Consider the following 18,222-nt stretch of genomic DNA (forward strand, 5'->3'; position numbering starts at 1 on the left):
TTCAAATCGTAAAAATTAATTTTAATTTTATAGTTAATGCTTAATGGTTATAATATTTCAAAAAAAAATTAATATTTTATAAGGTTGAACGAATATATAACCTCATAAATTATACTATTATGATGATAAATTACATTCAAAAATGATACATATAATTTTTATTTTCTATATCAACTTAATAATCTATCCATACATAATCAATAAAAAATACTTAATTAAACATTGCAATATTGTGCAAGTGAAAATAAGATGATAATGTACCACGGGAAAAAAATTTTGGGACGAAAAACAAAAATTACCGGATTATTTATGTATATGATGTCGTTTTGGGGTGGGATATAGAATCCGAATTTTTAAAAAAGTCTTACCCAGCATTTACAGTTAGCATGTGAATTCAATAGGGAATAAAACCCAAACTCATAATTATTTTAATTCTCTAGTTTAATGTTATAAGCATTTAAATTTTCAGCAATAACTTTGAGATATTTTAATGATATTTATCCATTTTATTCCAATTATTACAAAATATGATTTGAATATGAATAAATATTAAATAATTTCCAATTCCAGATTTCAAAACTTTTTTTATTTTTTAAATTCATTTTTCAATAACTTCCTTAGTTTTCTAACCACAGTCCTGACTCTATATTTTATTGATAATGTTACTGCGCGGGGGTGGGACTGATAAACCGGCCCTCTAGGACTCTACTTGAATTTGAAAGTCAACATTTTAGATACCTTGTGAGGAGGAAGGGGGTCAAGATACTCAAATCAAATAAGGGAATAAAATGTGGTATTGATTGGTTTTATGGAGTCCATATGGATGAGGAATCACAATTTTAAACTATTTACTAAGGGAGATTTTAAAATTTTATTACTGGGAATATATCCATTTTCATATTGATTTTTGATATAAATTATAGAAATACACAAAGATATATGAAAAGAATTGTCTGAAATTTATAGGATAGGACACCCATTTTGGAATACATTTCCTGTACATTCAGATTTTTTAAATTCAAAAATTGTCCTTAGTAAACTAATATGAAATTGAGAAATTTCTAATCCCAATGGATTGTATTTCCCTATCATACGTCACTGTAAGCGCATAGCCATTTTCACTGCATTAAATAGCAGATTGGATTCTCTCCCAACAAGTTAAAATTAAATAGAAAAGCCCAGCCAAAGTTTTTGTGCAGGCTGCAGTTACTTGTGCGTGTAAGAGGCAAGACCACTTATTTAAACGCTCATGGGAAAAGAAAAAGAAAATAGTGAAAAGTCCAAGCCTGATAGTTATGAATATTCCGTTAGCAATCTATTAATTGTCTTTTTTCATAGATTGAAAATGAGTTCCTACCATATAAATTTCAGGCAATTTTTATTAGGAACTATTGTACACTATTCTATTACATATGAAATATTTTTAAAATGTTAAATTATAGCCAGTATGGGTTAACCATCCTAATGAAAAGAATAGATTAAAATTTATCACTTGTAAAATTTCAAAAGGTGGAGATGAAATAATCTAATTCTCAGGCGACGATATCTTCCCTTGAAAATTACTGATAACTATAACGGATCAAGTATCTTTTTATAAATTCCCATATTCTAATTGGATTTTTATAATTTTCTTGAATGGGTTGATTTAACCAAGAAAATCTATCCTAAAAATATTTACATCTCCTAAACAAATGATATATTGTCCAATATATATATATATATATAATAGAATAAATTTGTATGGAAATAAAAAATTTATAGTCACCTTTTTTCTGCGGCTATATTAATATGTAGATCATTGTGATTTGATAAATTTTAGATATTTATATTCTTGCAATCTCATGAAATTAGAGCTCAAAAGGCATATATTTGCATTCGAGTCTATAATGTTGGATTTTATACTATTTCTAATTTCAAATTAGTCTTGTCAGGCAGGACCCTGCACGCCTTACCTGGGAATTAAATTTTTAATATGTAAATTTTTGAATCTAAAGCCAATATTTTGATTTTGAATATATTATTTAAAAATAAATTAAAATATACTCATTTCTTTGTGTTTTAAGAGCTGCATAACTAAAATATTAAATCTATGAACACTTTATTAAACTCACAAATAATTAAACAATTTATTAATACATGTTACAAATGCCCAATACAGATACAAATCGATTTATAAAACGGTTGTTGTAGTAATATATAATCATAGAGGAGAGATAATATAGTCTTAAATAACATAGAGAAAAAAAGATATAGATTTTAAAAATTTTAACGGACCAGGCCTGACCCGAGGCGGGCCGAATATTTTAATCGCTATAATTATCTATAAAAAGTAAAAATAAATAAAATATATTTTAAAAAAATCCGGGCGGGGCCGTGCAATTGTACTCTGCAGGTCTCTAATGTGCGCAAAAAAAATTCTAGGCAGCTACTCTTTAAAAAAAAGAAAAGAATATATGAAGAATAGCTCAGAATGGCATTCATTTATTTTTTTATTTATTTATGTTAATTAAATCAGAAATTACATAAAAAGAGGAATTCATAATTTTGTCCAACAATTAAAAATAACGTTATAAAAAAAGTGGTACGCTTTTTGTATCATTTTAATGGCTTTGATTTTATGCTACAAATGCTATGCCATTGTGATATAAAGAGTTAATCTAAGGATTACTATTTTTTGGATAAATACAAGCACACCTTTTAAGCGCAATTTTCGAAAATTTTAATTTTTATCTGACGTAAATAAATATTAAAGAACCTTTGATTTTCATATAACCATATATAAAATTATTCTGTCTTTGACATATTAAGTGTCGTGTGGTATATTAAATTCTTAAAATTTTAATTTTAACTTTGCCTTGTTGTTGTCAATTTTGTCAAAAAAAATGTATAATAAAGCGAAATGACAAATTTTTTTCTCTCCTTTTTTTAATTTAATCTTAATTAAATATTTATTTCTTTTATAAATTGAAAAACCAATTTTATCATCATAAATAATTTTTAAATAAATTATTTAACTCTAATATTTTTATATCAAAAACACATTAATATATAATATTAAAATTTTAAATATTATAAATTTATTGATTAAATAATTATAAAAATGGAAATGATGTGAATGTTGTTAAATAATGTAACGTTTATATAATTTTAAAATTAAAATTAATCAACATTGTTTATAAATATAATTTTTTAAGATTCAAATTTTATAGTGATAGGTTTGAGTTAGAATATTATACCTAAAACATAACCCATTATTTATAATTGAGATAATATTTTAAAATAAATAGTATAGAGTGTTTATATGGATGGTAATAAATCTATCCCAAAAAGTATATTATATTAATTTTCACGAGTGTCTTAGGTAATTTTATTGTTCTCATTTATCCAGATCCAATAAATCAGAAATACAATCAATTATGTGAAAAATATAAAATAAAAATATATAATCAGTAGTGACCCAGCTTTTTCAACTAAATGGAGACTTGGATTTTGAATCTTCTTGCGCCTCCTAACGACGCCACTGTATATAATAGAGATATGCATTGGATGTTCTTCTACGAAATTTCTGTGTGAATGAGGGGAAATATTTTTTAAATCTGATTAAACTAGTAAAATTTTTTCGATTTCCGATACAGATGAAAGATTTTAAATATTTGAGAGCAAATTTTTTGATCCTTTTTGATGGGGTTTTATTTAAAGAAGAGAAATAAACTAAAGATTAGTTCAATATCAGTGATGGACACACATAATTCAAATTCATGGAGCCAAAACGACCCTCAATTTTGTCACATTTTGCTTAGACTATGAAGAAACAAGATGTGTTTCCAAACCTCTATTGTTTAATCTCGGTGGAAATTTCTTAGAAATTTAAAATTAAAAAAAAAATTGATTTTGATATAAAATAGCATTTAGAGAATGGTACTTTATGTGACCTACGTAGTTTCTAAAGTAATATTGAATATACATAGATTTATTATCTTCTAATATTGAACTCGATCTTAGTGAAAAGAAGTGATCTTAATTCGCTTCCTAAGACCTCAATTAGCCATGATATTTCATCTTAAGGTTATTGAACTTAGAAAATTCTTAATGGTGAATAACTTAGCGGCGATTCCAGACAAGAATCTAGGTGCAATTTATGTTATCTTTTTGAGTAGTCTTGTTAAACGGCGCTTGATTTGAGTCCATTTTTAAAAACGGCTAACTCAATATATCTAGAAAAATATTACACTATCCTGAAGATTTTACTAGCAGATAACACAAAGGTATGATTTGAACTTCTATTGGCAATATCTCGTGGCATTGACAATATTTTTCTGGCAAAATATTGAGGCCGTTTTAAAAAATCGGCTTTTTGGCAACACTACATTTGAGATAACATTCATTAATTATGACTATTCTATAAAAAAATACACTTTTTTTAACTATAGAGATTTCAGTCTTCGGATTATTGGGATAAGGGCGAATTTACTTCCTATCAAATAATAGAAGTCCCTAGGTAGAATGAAAATTATTTTAAATTTGAGGTATTTAAATAAACCAAACCCATAAATATAGAATTAATTAAAACCATAGTGGTCAGCTTCTAATAGTGACCACCTCTTTATAGTGCTTATCTTATAATGATCACCTTACTATGCTGATTACCTCCTTATCGACCACCCTCATGTGGTGACTTCCGCTCTATACTGACGTTATAACATCCAAAGTTAATAACCTATAGTAAAATAACGAAATTTCTATTTTATCTAAACTTAACCCAGGCGAGTCGCTAATCTTACTTATTAGGTAGGCTATTTGTATTTGGACGTGAACTCGAGAAACGAAACATTTATATATTAAATTTTTTTTTAATTAAAAATTTCCTATGTAAAATAATTCATTCATGTCAGGCGTTGTTAAAAAAAAGATTATTATATTGTTTAATATCAAATCGATTATAATAACGAACCAATAATAATATTCTTCAAATAAAACAAATTTAAATTAAATAAGAAATTAATCAATAATAAGGGTGCTTGTAGCTATTTTTGGCATTCCATTAATGCTTTTTTTTTTATCCGATAAGTTATTTCTTTGGCAGTTATTGAGGGATTAAAATATTTAAATCGTATTGCTAAGCATATAATATGGTCGCCTGTAAATATTTTGAAATAATATAGGCAAGCGCAACATCTAACTTTTTTGGGGGAAAGTTAAAAATACAGGCAGCAGACACATATTTCCGGATAAGGCGAAAAGCATCACAATACATTTATTCAAACTTAGTCAATTTCTACTTTTGAACAATAATATTCTAATATTATATGAGATCGATGCTATATTTTGGTCGCAGTATTTAGGAATTTACTACAGAGGGGTGGAATGGATACTTTTTTAATATTAGAATAATTTTTTGGGAACATTACAAATTTATTAGGTCTCTTACAAAATTTATTATAACCAATCATATTTTAAAAAATGATAATTTCGAATACAATAATAAAATTTTAGAAAATACAAAATATAAAATAAAGAATTAAACATTATATGATGATTTAAAAAGTTAATCAAAATATTGTTCATAAATTAAATTTTTTTATGAGTCTGCCAATCTTTTATTAATTTGTTCTGTATTAGTAATTAATTCTCAAAGTATATTAATTAAACAAGCCCATTTAATCTATTTTAAGATGTATACTTTTGAGATATATTTTTATTCTCCATAACATAATGAAAAAAAAGGTCCTTTCATTTGTGTTTGTACTAATTTAAATATTTAATTTTTTCATTGTCAAGATTTTAATATATTCTCAAAAGGATATATAGGTAATCGTATTTGTAATTTGGATGGAGCCATTTGATGAATCACAAATCAACAAATCACTCATTGATTTGAATCAAAAATATATCCTAAAAGTGGAATAAAAACGGTTATAATAAATAGAGCAATCCTCGAATAGGCCCACGTTAATATTGTAAATATTTGTTTGTCTAAGTACATGTCGGGGTTGCGAATCTCAAAGTCATATAATTTCGCTTTCACCTCAACAATCATATAAAGTTTGTGAAATTCTTGGTCGATATTATCTTTAAGCTTTCTAAGTTGTATTCGCGATTCTCAAAGCCTCAGCCAAATCCAATCATTATTTTGAAAATATTGCACAAAATTTTTGTTTAATTATCTTGTCGGCCACTCTTTTTGCAGTCTTTTTATTCTTGAAGCACAAGAAGTCTCAGAAATAATGCTAATCAGCAATTCTGTCTCCTTAGATATCTTAACATTTTATGCACTGTAGAATTTACCTAATCATAATTATTATTAGAGGTAAATTAAACAGAATTTTTTTGGTTGAAATTTTTTATATATTAAGCATAAACCTTTTTCGAGTAATATTTCCCATATCTTCTTGGGTTTCCATTTTAAATCAAAAAGCCTCTTGATCATGATAATATGCTTTGATCCAAAGTTTAACAAGGATGTTCTTCATAAGCTTTAAAACTAATGAAGTCTATTCATCTAAGTCAGATTTTTGGTTGGAAAATTATCTTTTTTAAGTTAAAAGGATATCAAGTCTTTTTGCTATCAATGAATAAAATCTCCAGGATTGCGTAATATTTTGGCTAAAATATTGGGCTAGCTGTGTTTAAAAATCGGGCCGTTTAACAGCACTAAAAGGGAGGGAAAAAAGTTATGTTTTCAAAATATAAATAAAATTAAAATTGCTCTGCTATTTAAATTTATTACCCAAACAAAACAATATGGTATGAAAAAATATTGAAAAAATTAAAAAAAAATTTTGCGGGAAATTAATTTTTTCTGGATTGGATTATTATTATGAAACCTTAGGCGATTCCACTCCTTTTAAATTAAATAAATATTTCTTAATAAATGATTAATGAACTTGCTTTACTGGTAATTAATTTATAGGTTATCATTATTTTACTGATAATATGATTTAAATTTATTATACTGAAAAAAAATTACTGCTGAATAAATATTTGATTTAATTGTTTTTATAAAGAATACATTTTTATTGACTCAGATTTAATTTTACCACTTTTATTCAGGGAAAGAAACAAAGGGATCCCTTCATATAGTATATATAGAAAGCTTTCGATGGAATCTCAAGAAAGGTATCTGTAGGCGTGTTAAAAAAATTGAAATGGGAAATGGAAATACACAGCCGATTAAAAAATATAAATAATACTTTTTTTAAAAAATTCGGAAATATTAATTTTTAAAGTAAATAATAAAAAAAATATTTTTAAAATTGAACAAATTCGAACGCGTTCGTCATAAAAAAGGAACGCGTTCACGTTCAACGTCAAAAATAAAAGGAACGCCGTTCATTACTTTTTAAAAAAAATCGAACTTCGTTATGAACGCGTTCGTTTACAACACTAGTATTATACGATAATCATATATTTTATTTTATAAAAATGCACACCTAAAATCATATTCATTACCTATATAAAATAATATTCATTGAAAAAATAAATTTTATATTAGATTTACAATGATATTGCACTATAAAATCAAATCATACATCACATGTTAAATATAAAAAAAATGCATATGCTCAATATATTAAATCAATTAATTATAAATATAAAATTATTGCAGTTATACAATATTACAGAGAATAAAATTGCTGCACTTTTATAAAATCAGCCACCATCATATTGTAAATAATATTAATAAGATTCTAATAAAAGAATTAAGAAAATATATAATTTTTACGTTAATAAATCTCTCATTAACTTTGAACCAATCTACGCTAATAGTACTCGTTCAACTGACATCATTAAAAACGCTTCTAATTTTTCTTGTAGCTCTCAGCTTATTTTTATAATTTTTAATTTACTAAATGCTTTCTTGCAATTAACCTGCGTAAATGATAAAGTTAAAATGTATTCATATGCCAAAAATAAATTAGTGTCACTTGTATGCATATTGTATCTTTTAAGAATTTCATACACGCATATTAAACACTTGTTACATTTATTATCACACTCTGATTTATTATCATATAGTAATATTCCATCTTCTTCATTTGACTCCAAACTTGTACTGGCGATATCATCGTCCGTTACATTTAATTCTGCTACCAAAATGAACATATATCATTATAAAATTTAACACTCAATATATATGCTAATTGTGCCAGTTTTTCCAAGGCCTTTTCAGAAATACCTTTACTATTTATTTCATCAAAATGTCTTGGATGCAAATATTGCAAATTCAAGATAAACTCTCAATTCGCAGAAAGTAGTTCCGACAAGCTGTTTATAATTTGATCAATTATAGGATGAAATATTTCGAACCTATAAAGGTCAATCGATTCTTGAGGACGTTCATCTTGGCATTTGCACTATATATTCTCCTCGTCCTATTCGATCTTTTTACAGAGCATTTTGTACTCTATACTCTCCGGGAGATGAAAATGTTTCATTTAAATTAGCAGCCATTTTATTAGTTTATTTTGAATCGATGTAATAATCGATGATACAGAAGATTTAGCATTTCTTTCATTTTTCAAGCTGACAAAGTACCTAATTTTTTAGTTTGAAGATATGACAATGGCCCCATTATTTTAAAAATTTCCAAATATATTATAGCTGTACTTAGAGTCTTAAATTTATATAAATTATCAAGTTTTTGTCTCAAATTATTTATTATCTATTATAAATTGAAGTGTCTTTATCGTTATTGGGAGCAAGCTCTCTTTACCAAATATCCATCTAAGGGCTTTTTCACGTGTCCGCCACTTTATCTCACCTATTTTTTGCAGCCTTCTCAACTTATTTTGGCCAGATGAATTATTCTGTTTCACCCAAGCATCCATCCTTTTATCTGATTTCGATTAATTAAGAACAAGAAATGTTGGCTATATTATTTCTACAATAAATCAGTGTATAAAAATATAATAAATTAATCAAAATTTAACTTTCACTCTACTCAAACGGAAGCGTTTTCACTTCATTTGAAAAAAATAACAAAGAAAAAACGTGGTAATGATGTGTAGTGTCAAGCGACGTTATTGATATATTAGGTATTAAAATATAGTAAATGACATGACAATTCTCAAGGAATATGATATTCAAATCATAGAGATATCATTAAAAATAAATAAATAATAAGAGAAAATAATGTGAACATAATAATAATTTTTTTCTAATTGGCCTTTATTTTGATATTTTCTTCTGATCGGCCTCAAAAATCGACATTTTCTCGCGGCCTCGTGGGCAAAATGCCCACCGGGTGTTATGGCCAGTCCGCCCTTGACAATCAGGCCCGATTGATAACCAAAATAACAAATACAATTGAGATTTTAATGACTATAACGGATCGTTTTGAATATTTCTGAATGATTTAGCAACTTGTGAGATATGAGAAAATAATTGAAATAAAAATGTGTTTAGCATATTAATCATAATATACAATTAAGTTGTTTTTAAACAAGCGTAAGATAATCTGACTATTAAAAATAGGGAGTGGGGGGGGGTCAATATCAATTATATGGTGATGATAGCCAAATTGTCAATTCAATTATTTTAGAAAATATGTTTTTCATTTTACTTAATAAAAAATGTTTTTTACACCAATAAAAAAAATGTTTTTTTCATCAAATAAAAAATGTTTTTTTTCATCAAATAAAGAATGTTCTTTTATATCAAATAAAAATGTTCTTTTATATTTAATAAAAATAATGTTTTTTACTTCAAAAAAAAAGTTTTTTATTTTTTGAAAAAGTGTATATTTTTTAATTAAACAGATTGAAAAAAGGTAGCAAACCAATTTAAAAACACTACATTTTATTTATCGATAAAATTACTGCCATAGTAAGAATAAATTTTCCTAAAATAATATGTTTTTTATTAAAAATTTTGACACTTTAAAATATATTATCGATGTTTTGTGGTAGCTAACTCCATTGAATTTTGAGATAAGGGGGGGGGGGGGGTGAAGATGAAATAAAAGCTATTAAGAAATTCATAATTACGGTTGGACGTCGATGAGTTAAATGCAACGATTTGTCTTTGATACAGACCTTATTGGCATCGTTTTCGTTTTGTTCTTCGAGGAATCCGTAAGTCGCATAATTCTTGAAACCGAGAGGTGAGAAAGATTTATGATATCACTTTTTTGAAGTATCACACTACAACGCAACCTATATGAAACGGAGGACAGCGTTAACGGTTAGCTGTTGGTCCACAATAAATTTTACAAATTAATCAAATTTAGGGTCCTCGACATACCGGACAGTACAGACGACATAGATCCAGATGTAAATATGATTAGCCACCACTGTCCTTAAATTCCACTCAAAACAATCCCCTTTTACGAAAGAAGGAAATTTCCAAGTAATTCTGTTTAAGATTCACTATATGGCTATGGAAGATAATGCGATACTTAGGAATCTGCTTTATGCGACTAGTTAAAAAATTATACACCCATCGTAGAACAACTCCTCATCATGGCAGTCATTGAAGACATAGATACGATCCGCTCTCAACTTTTTTCTTTCTATTCCCAACCCGGAACGAAACCCAACGAGATTTCAGTCTTCAACGTATCCAATAATTTTATTCGTATCTATTCCGGCTCAAAATTATCTTTATAATTGACTCATTACTAGCATTCGTGATCGCTACCAAAATCTGTAATTGGACTTTTATTCTCTTAGCTCAATCCAAATTAAGATCCTTCGGTATTATGATGCAATCTCTGCCAATATAAAACAATATCACATAGGAGCCTAGAGATTTCGTGTATAGATGGTAGAATTTTTTGCCCTTTTTGATCAAATCTCGAGGCTTAGGTACCTCGACAAATATTGCAGATAGAAATCCTGAAATCCCTATTTCCCAACCTCATAGGATTTTCCATCCTAAGTTTATCATTCTTTTCTTATGGTATTTTGTAAATTCAGATACAACAATTATTTTCATAACATGATAATTTAGACAAAAATTGCGCCGATTAGCGCTGTCCCCTACGTAAATTGTTCTACTCGATTTTTAAAAACGGCTAACCCAAGATATTAGCCAAAAAATATGAGCCTGGAGATCTTACTCATAGATGGCAGAAAGGTTTATCATATTAGGAAATATCTCGAGCCCTACGTAATACTATTTTAGCGGAAATCTTAATTGAACTTTAGTATTCTTTAGCGCCCATCTATTTCTAAATATCTTATTGCCATAAGTCTTATTAATAAAATGTTGTATAAATAATTGTACGTGATAATTTCTCTCAAATTATAATTTTTTGGCAATCCATATTAAATGATTATAAAATCTCCTATTTAAAATTAATTTTAAGTAAATTTAATTAATTTTTTAAGCTAATAGCCAAAAAGTCCTTAGGCTCAGAGAGGGCTGTATGAGCCTTGGGAATATATGCCTGATTTTATAATATTCCCTGTATTTTCTTATATATCAAATTTTTCTCAATCTAATAAAATAAAAACCAACAAACTGATTCTTATAATACTATTTTCTGATAAGAAAATAAGACACTATATCGTATTATTATCAAGTCTTATCTATAAACCTGCACTGCATTTATTAAAATAAAAATATTATCTCTTTTTTTTAAAAAGGAAAAATATAAAAACACTTTAATAAGTTTTTTTTTTGGAAAGACTCTTTAAAAATGTTTATGATAAATCACTTTTTCGTATAATTGTTTTTTTGTTCGCAAAAATCAGTGTCCAATTTTATTTTTTGATTTTCCGTAAAAGATAAGAATAAAATAATAAGAAATTTTGGAATATTAATATCCAAGCCAAAGAACTTTATTTTTTTTAAAGACAATTAGGCTAAAAAAAATCTTTCAACAGATCTTTCTTATTATTAAATTGTATGAAATAACCCTTCATTCACAGTTAGCACAAATTGGCAGTGCTCTGCAAATTTTTCATACTTCGCCTTGAATTAGCGCTAACTGTGAATTTAGGGTAAGGGTTAAAACCCTTACTATAGGATAACAATCTTACCACCAAATCGTATAATTATAAATGATGTCGGAGCAAAAGTCAACTTGTATATCTGTTATTTGGTAATAGGAAAAAAGCCCCCGGAAAAAACCCCCAGGAAAAAAATCCCCCGGAAAAAAACCCCATGGAAAAAAAATTAAAAAAAAAGAAAATCGTTATTTTTTTAAAAATTTTTCTTGTCAATTTTAATTTTTTTCTCAATTTATTATTTTCTTCCAATTTTTGCTTTCAGTCATTGTTAATCTTTATTTTTCTAACCTTTTCTCAATTTTTTTCTTCTCAATTTTCACTTAATTTTTTTAGTATAACCTAGCATTAATTAATATTGATAAATAATTTTGTAAACGAATGCCACAATCATTAACAGCTATTAGACTCCAAAAAAAACACAAAATATTTACGAAAAAATATTCGAAGTAATAATGTATGTCAAGAACGGGATTTTTCCTGATACATTATATATGTACATGGATTTCGAAAAGTCTGCTATGAGCGCGGTTAAAACTGTCATTGGTATGATTATTAATATGTTAAATTATTTATATTAATTTTTCAATTAGGAGATCACATCATAATCAGAGGATGCTTTTTCCATTTGTGTCAAAATACCCATAGAAAAATTTAAAAGCTAGTTCTGGAAAGCCAATACAGAATTGATGAAGCCCTAAACTTCTTTTGTGGCATGATGGACATCTTAGCATTTGTTCCTTTATGTGATATGGGCAATGCAATGGCATTCCTTAGATCGGTTATTCCTAGCAATGGTAAGGATATTCTTGAATATTTCGATAAAAATTACATCAATGGAGTATCAAGGGAGGTCACAAGAAGCAATTCTCAATCCCAGACAGGTCGAATTGGGCCTCGATTTCCTCCAGAAACTTGAATCAGAGCACTCTATTCAACTAATAACTCATAAATTATCAATGCGAAGGTTCGAATCATTGTTTTTCTAATCTGGTTGGGAATAAACACCCATCAATCAGGGTATTGATTAAAAAATAAAATGCGAGGTGGCTGCCGATGAAACCAAACTTGAACGATGGCGTGTAGGTAGTTGGACACTGAAAACAAATCGCAGTGCTTAAACAAGAAAAAATGCTGATATTCAAATTGGTACTGGGAAAAAAAATATCCCAGCAAAATAACCCATGTATTACTTATTTTCGTAAAAATTTTGCTATAGTAATAAATACAATATCCATCCTTAATTACTATATTAAGTAGACTAAATTTTACAAAATTTGCAATAAGATCTGTTTATTTTATTGATAAATCATTATTATGTATATAATTTATTATTAAATTATATTTTTATAATATTTTTTTCTAAAATACTAATTTGTCTATACATTATATAAATCCAAATAAAAATGTACCGATTATTAGATCTTAAGTAAATTCGAAAAAAAATTTCGGGATTATTTTTCCGGGGGTTTTTTTCCTGGAGGTTTTTTTCCAGGGGTTTTTTTTATCCTGGGGGTTTTTTTCCGGTGGTTTTTTTTCCGGGATTCCTGTTATTTATATAAAAAGGAATTATAAAAATATCATATTACTAGTTGCATATAAGGTTTGAATGAGGAGAAATTTAAAAATGAAAACAAACATTGATATTTTTGAAAGGGAAATTTTACAAATATTTTTCCCCTAGGTGGAGGAGCCTAACATGACTTGAAATAATCAAGCGATTTATATCCAATCAGATGGATCATTTAAATAAATGATTTTATTTTCAGCATATTGTAAAATTTGCTCTACTTTTTTTTGCATCTCTTCGATGAGCTTTTTATTTGTTCCAAAATTTGAGAAGTTATTATTATATAAAAATTAAAACAATTAAATTTAAATAAATATATTTCTTGATACAGTAAGTGTAGGTTGTGACATTGCACATCCACATATTTGCATCAAATGAAAATCACAGTTGCAAAGGGTAGGCATCGCTTTGATTGCAAATACAGTCAAGGGCGAAACCAGCATCACACGGCAATAAACCATGCAATAAATAGAGATTTAACTGCTATCCAACATTCCGAATTATCTTTAGCTCTTCACAAATTTATTTCATGTATATGGCTTAAGACCCATGGTATGACAACCATACAAATTGGGAGACAGTAAAATTCGGTATTTTATAAACGATAAGAAATTTTATATATACGTGAAAAAATTCAAATATAATTTCTAGATATAATTATGGTTCCTTTTTGGGAACACAATTATCAAGTTGTGATTTGATTTTTAGAGTAATTTTATAGTGTTTTAAATAGTATTTTAATTATAGCTTTTTAAAATGACCTCAGGTTAAGATTTTAGCCAAAATAATATAATGTAAGCCTGCAAATTTTGCTGATAGATGGCAGGAAGGTTTGGACTTTATTTATCACATCGAGACTTGGATAAATATTATTTTGGCTAAAATCTTACAACGATAAAGCTAGGTTTAAAATATAGATGGAAGAAAACGAGGAGAATGAGTTAATAATGCAATGGAAATTTGATTTATTGACCTGGATTTCGTCTTTGACGAAGAAAAATCCTTCTTTTAAGTCCTATGTTTTGGTCGAATGTCCAGAATTTTTTTTATTATTATACGATTTTTTAAAATATTTTTAAACAAGATAAATGTTAAAAAAATGCATCTAGTATAAATATTATTTCTTTTAATTATTTAAAATTGAAATATTATTTTTTTGAAATAAAGTTTAGCACAAAAGCATCGAAGGTTACTTTTTGAATAGTGTAACTCATTACACTATTTTTTTTTTATAAAAAGGTAGTTTTACGATAGCGATCTACTTTTGAAAGTGGCGTTCTATACTACCCATTCTGATATTTACGATCATGTTCATGAGACATTTAAATGTAGATTTTTCAAATTAATTCTGAAGATGAAGAAAGTTATGTGTCCTAGAGATTTTATAAAAATATTATTCATTACAGAGGAAGATTAAAAAAATATCATAAGGAGAATGCTCAAACTAGACGTCATCCACTCTTTTATAAGGCTATAAATTTAAAGCGAATAAAATATAATTTACCCCCCCCCCCCTCTCCCTTACTCCCAATTAAATAAACTCAGTGTTTAAAATCTCTAATTAATTATGCATTCTATTTAATACAGTTTATAATATGTATTGTGATATTTTATAAATAGTTTATGAAGTTTAATAAAATGATTTAATTTAAAAAAAATTAATGGATATAATGATGGAGATTAAAAATACAAGTTTGAATGTCGGTAATGGAAAAGGCCTTATTATTTTAATCCCAAATGAAGCCCATAATCTTTATTATTTTACTCAAAAAAAATTTATTTTAAATTTGAAACTTAATGTTAATGATTTTTGGGATCATACCTTAAATTTTGTTGAGTTCAAATAAAAGGCGATAGCTCTCTCTTTGTAACTATTGAGAGGGCCCAATTTTTTTAAAAATATAAATGACAATATCACCAATGCTGAATCACAGCTTAATAAACGAAATTTCAATTTTGCTAGGGATAGAGATAGCTTTCCAGTGATATCTTTTAACTATGACAATTCGTTTACTTTCCTCTAATGCTATAACTAACAACTTCATCAAACTATAGAGGATTTAACCGATAAAATCTAACATGCTTTCGGTTGCATAATGGAGTTGGTGCGGTGCTAAGTTTTTGGCGGGCCCTCTATGCAGGAAAGCGAATTTGTTTTTGCATAAGGATTAATGGAAATTTCGAAACGGAATTCAATTGGTAGACCCACTAAAAAGGGCGTATAGCGCTGCACCAGCTGCCATGGTTTTGTGTTACCTCACTTATTAATTAATTTGATTGGTTCAAGAGAATTAATTATTTGAATAGTGAGAAATTCTATATAGATGTGGCCACTCTATAGGGGCTTCATATCGTAATCGCATTTATGAATGTTACAATTTAAGTGTTTGTAAAGTGAATTATTTTAATCTATATCATGACAATTATTGACAGGAAATGATATTAGAGAAATTTAACAATTAAATGTTTGCGTAAAAAGATAGTCCATTATTATATTAAATTTTTTTTTTTTAAAAATAGATCTAGCCCCCCCCCCCCTTCCCCAGTAATGCTATGCTATTTTATATTTGAAAAATATTATTAAAAAATACCGATGATTTACAATACAATTAATAATATAACAACTCACTTAGACATGAAAATTTTCAAAAAAGCATCTTAAATTTAAGCGTAAAATCAAAATTATGTATGCCTACAATAAGCGGAATTAAAGCCGCCCCTCCAAAATTGAAAAAAAAAATCATAGTTGCCGATGCAATACTTAACAAACTTTATAGATATTCAATATAAAGAAAGGATAATAATATTTACCAATTTTGACATAAAATAGGAGAAAAAGAGAGAAAATATAAGGCTTTATTAAAAATTTAATCAATCAAAAGTTGTTCTAAGAAAAATTTACGTTTATAATAAATGATCTTAATATTTATGAATTTTCTGCTCCCAACTTATAAGTCGATGCGAATTTTTATTATTATTATAAAATGAGCATTTTATATATTTTTATCAATAATTATTTATAAAATATGCATTTTTATGTAAAATCTTGTTTTCCCAATGTCTATAAAAAGTCTTGGATTTTTCTTGTACATATAGATTTTATCTCCCCCTATCCCTTAAGTATTTATATGATTTATGTATCATTATAATAAAAAAAAAGGATGTCTTTATATAACCCATTTAAACCCCTCCTCCCCCTCTCCCTTCTCTATACGAAAATAGGAATTATTTTTATATATGAATATATATAGTTGACAATGAAGTTTAATTCCCGTTCTAAATAGCGAAAACAAAAATTAATAAAAATTGGGAATCTTATATCTTAAAAACATTTTAAAGTAAATTTTAAATTTATATTAATAGATAGCAAGGGAAGTAAACATTTGTATTTTAATTGGATTTTTAAAAAAAACCGCTAAAATTGGAAGAAATATCATCCATGCTCACAAGTTGATTCCAAAAACTTTAATAATTTTCTAGGAGATTTAAGCGAGATTCTCAAGTTTTAGCGATTTAGAACCCATCCTCCCCCCAAAAAATTATTTCTTAAAAAAGGTCACTACCTCAATTATAGTTCACTCATACTCTAGATATATAAATAATCTTGTATTGCTTCTGTTTCTGTCATAGAAAAAATATTTTGTATGATTCTTAATATCAAAAACTTGATAAATAAAAATTAATTAGACATCATAATTAGCTCTCTTTTCATTTTATAATATAATATTAATTATAGCGTTAAAATTGATAATAAATGTTGCAATATTTAAATTCCCTTTTAATACGGATTATATACTTATTTATTATGTTTTTAAAAAATACACTTTGGGTGTTATACTTATAAAAAATCTTTTAAGTGAGGATTACCTTCTCAGGTTGAGGAAATTGACAGTTAACAATGACAAAAACGATTCATTATTTAAATGACCATGACTGAATGACTGATACTGATAAGGTAATTGCTATTAATAAAAATAACAAAAGAAAATAATTACCCCAACTGGCATATATCAGAGGCATCCTTAGATTTTATTAAAAAAAATTCTAGGAAATCACTCTTTTAGCTCTTCTGAAGCCAAAGATTTTTTTTTATCAAGAGATTCAAATTTAATATACTTGTAATAAAGTCATAATTACTTTCCGAGAATGAGGAATGGATAGATGTGAAGATAAACATTATTAAATAGTAAGTAGTATAGTACTTTTATAAATACGTTAGAATTCGATGTTTAATATTTAAAAAAAAAATTTTTTTTTTATAAAACCGATAAAAATAAAATAAATAATGAAGAAGCCGTTTTATTTAAGAGTATCATATTTTATTTTTAATATTAAAAATTCAATTAAAATTATATTTATTTAATAAATTGAAAATTTATATTTATTTAATAAATTGAAAATTTATATTTTATAAAAATGATAATTTATTTAAATTAAAAAGAATACCGATTAATTATTTTGTGCCGTGATAAAAATTTATATAAATTGTCAATAGAATTTGAGCAAATTTATTGGGAAAAATTCTTATTTCTTATCCTGCTATGTTTTAATAACCACTTCCTTTCTTTTTGATTATTCTCGAATTATTTAATTTATCTTTCATTGGTCATAATATACCTTGTCAGCTGATTTTTTTCTTTATTTTTGGCAGAAAAAAATGTAATTACCCAATTTTTTTTTTCATCTAAAATAAATTTAAAA

At 26.7% G+C, this 18,222-nt stretch overlaps 1 protein-coding gene across 3 annotated transcripts in view; it reads right to left on the minus strand.

Annotated features, from left to right (window-relative positions):
• Positions 1 to 18,222, minus strand: part of LOC135931259 (uncharacterized) — a 58,583-nt gene that overhangs the window by 24,479 nt on the left and 15,882 nt on the right. The window contains exon 1 of one of the 3 annotated variants that reach the window (XM_065468237.1): positions 17,638 to 17,766. The exons of the other annotated variants lie outside the window; for them this stretch is intronic. The gene's annotated coding sequence lies outside the window, so the exon portion shown is untranslated. Of the gene's footprint in view, positions 1 to 17,637; positions 17,767 to 18,222 lie in introns of those variants that run through there. 3 annotated transcript variants of the gene reach the window in all.

The sequence above is a fragment of the Gordionus sp. m RMFG-2023 genome, chromosome 1 (genome assembly GCF_954871325.1).
Source record: "Gordionus sp. m RMFG-2023 chromosome 1, tfGorSpeb1-WG-v2, whole genome shotgun sequence".
Taxonomy (NCBI): domain Eukaryota; kingdom Metazoa; phylum Nematomorpha; class Gordioida; order Chordodea; family Parachordodidae; genus Gordionus; species Gordionus sp. m RMFG-2023.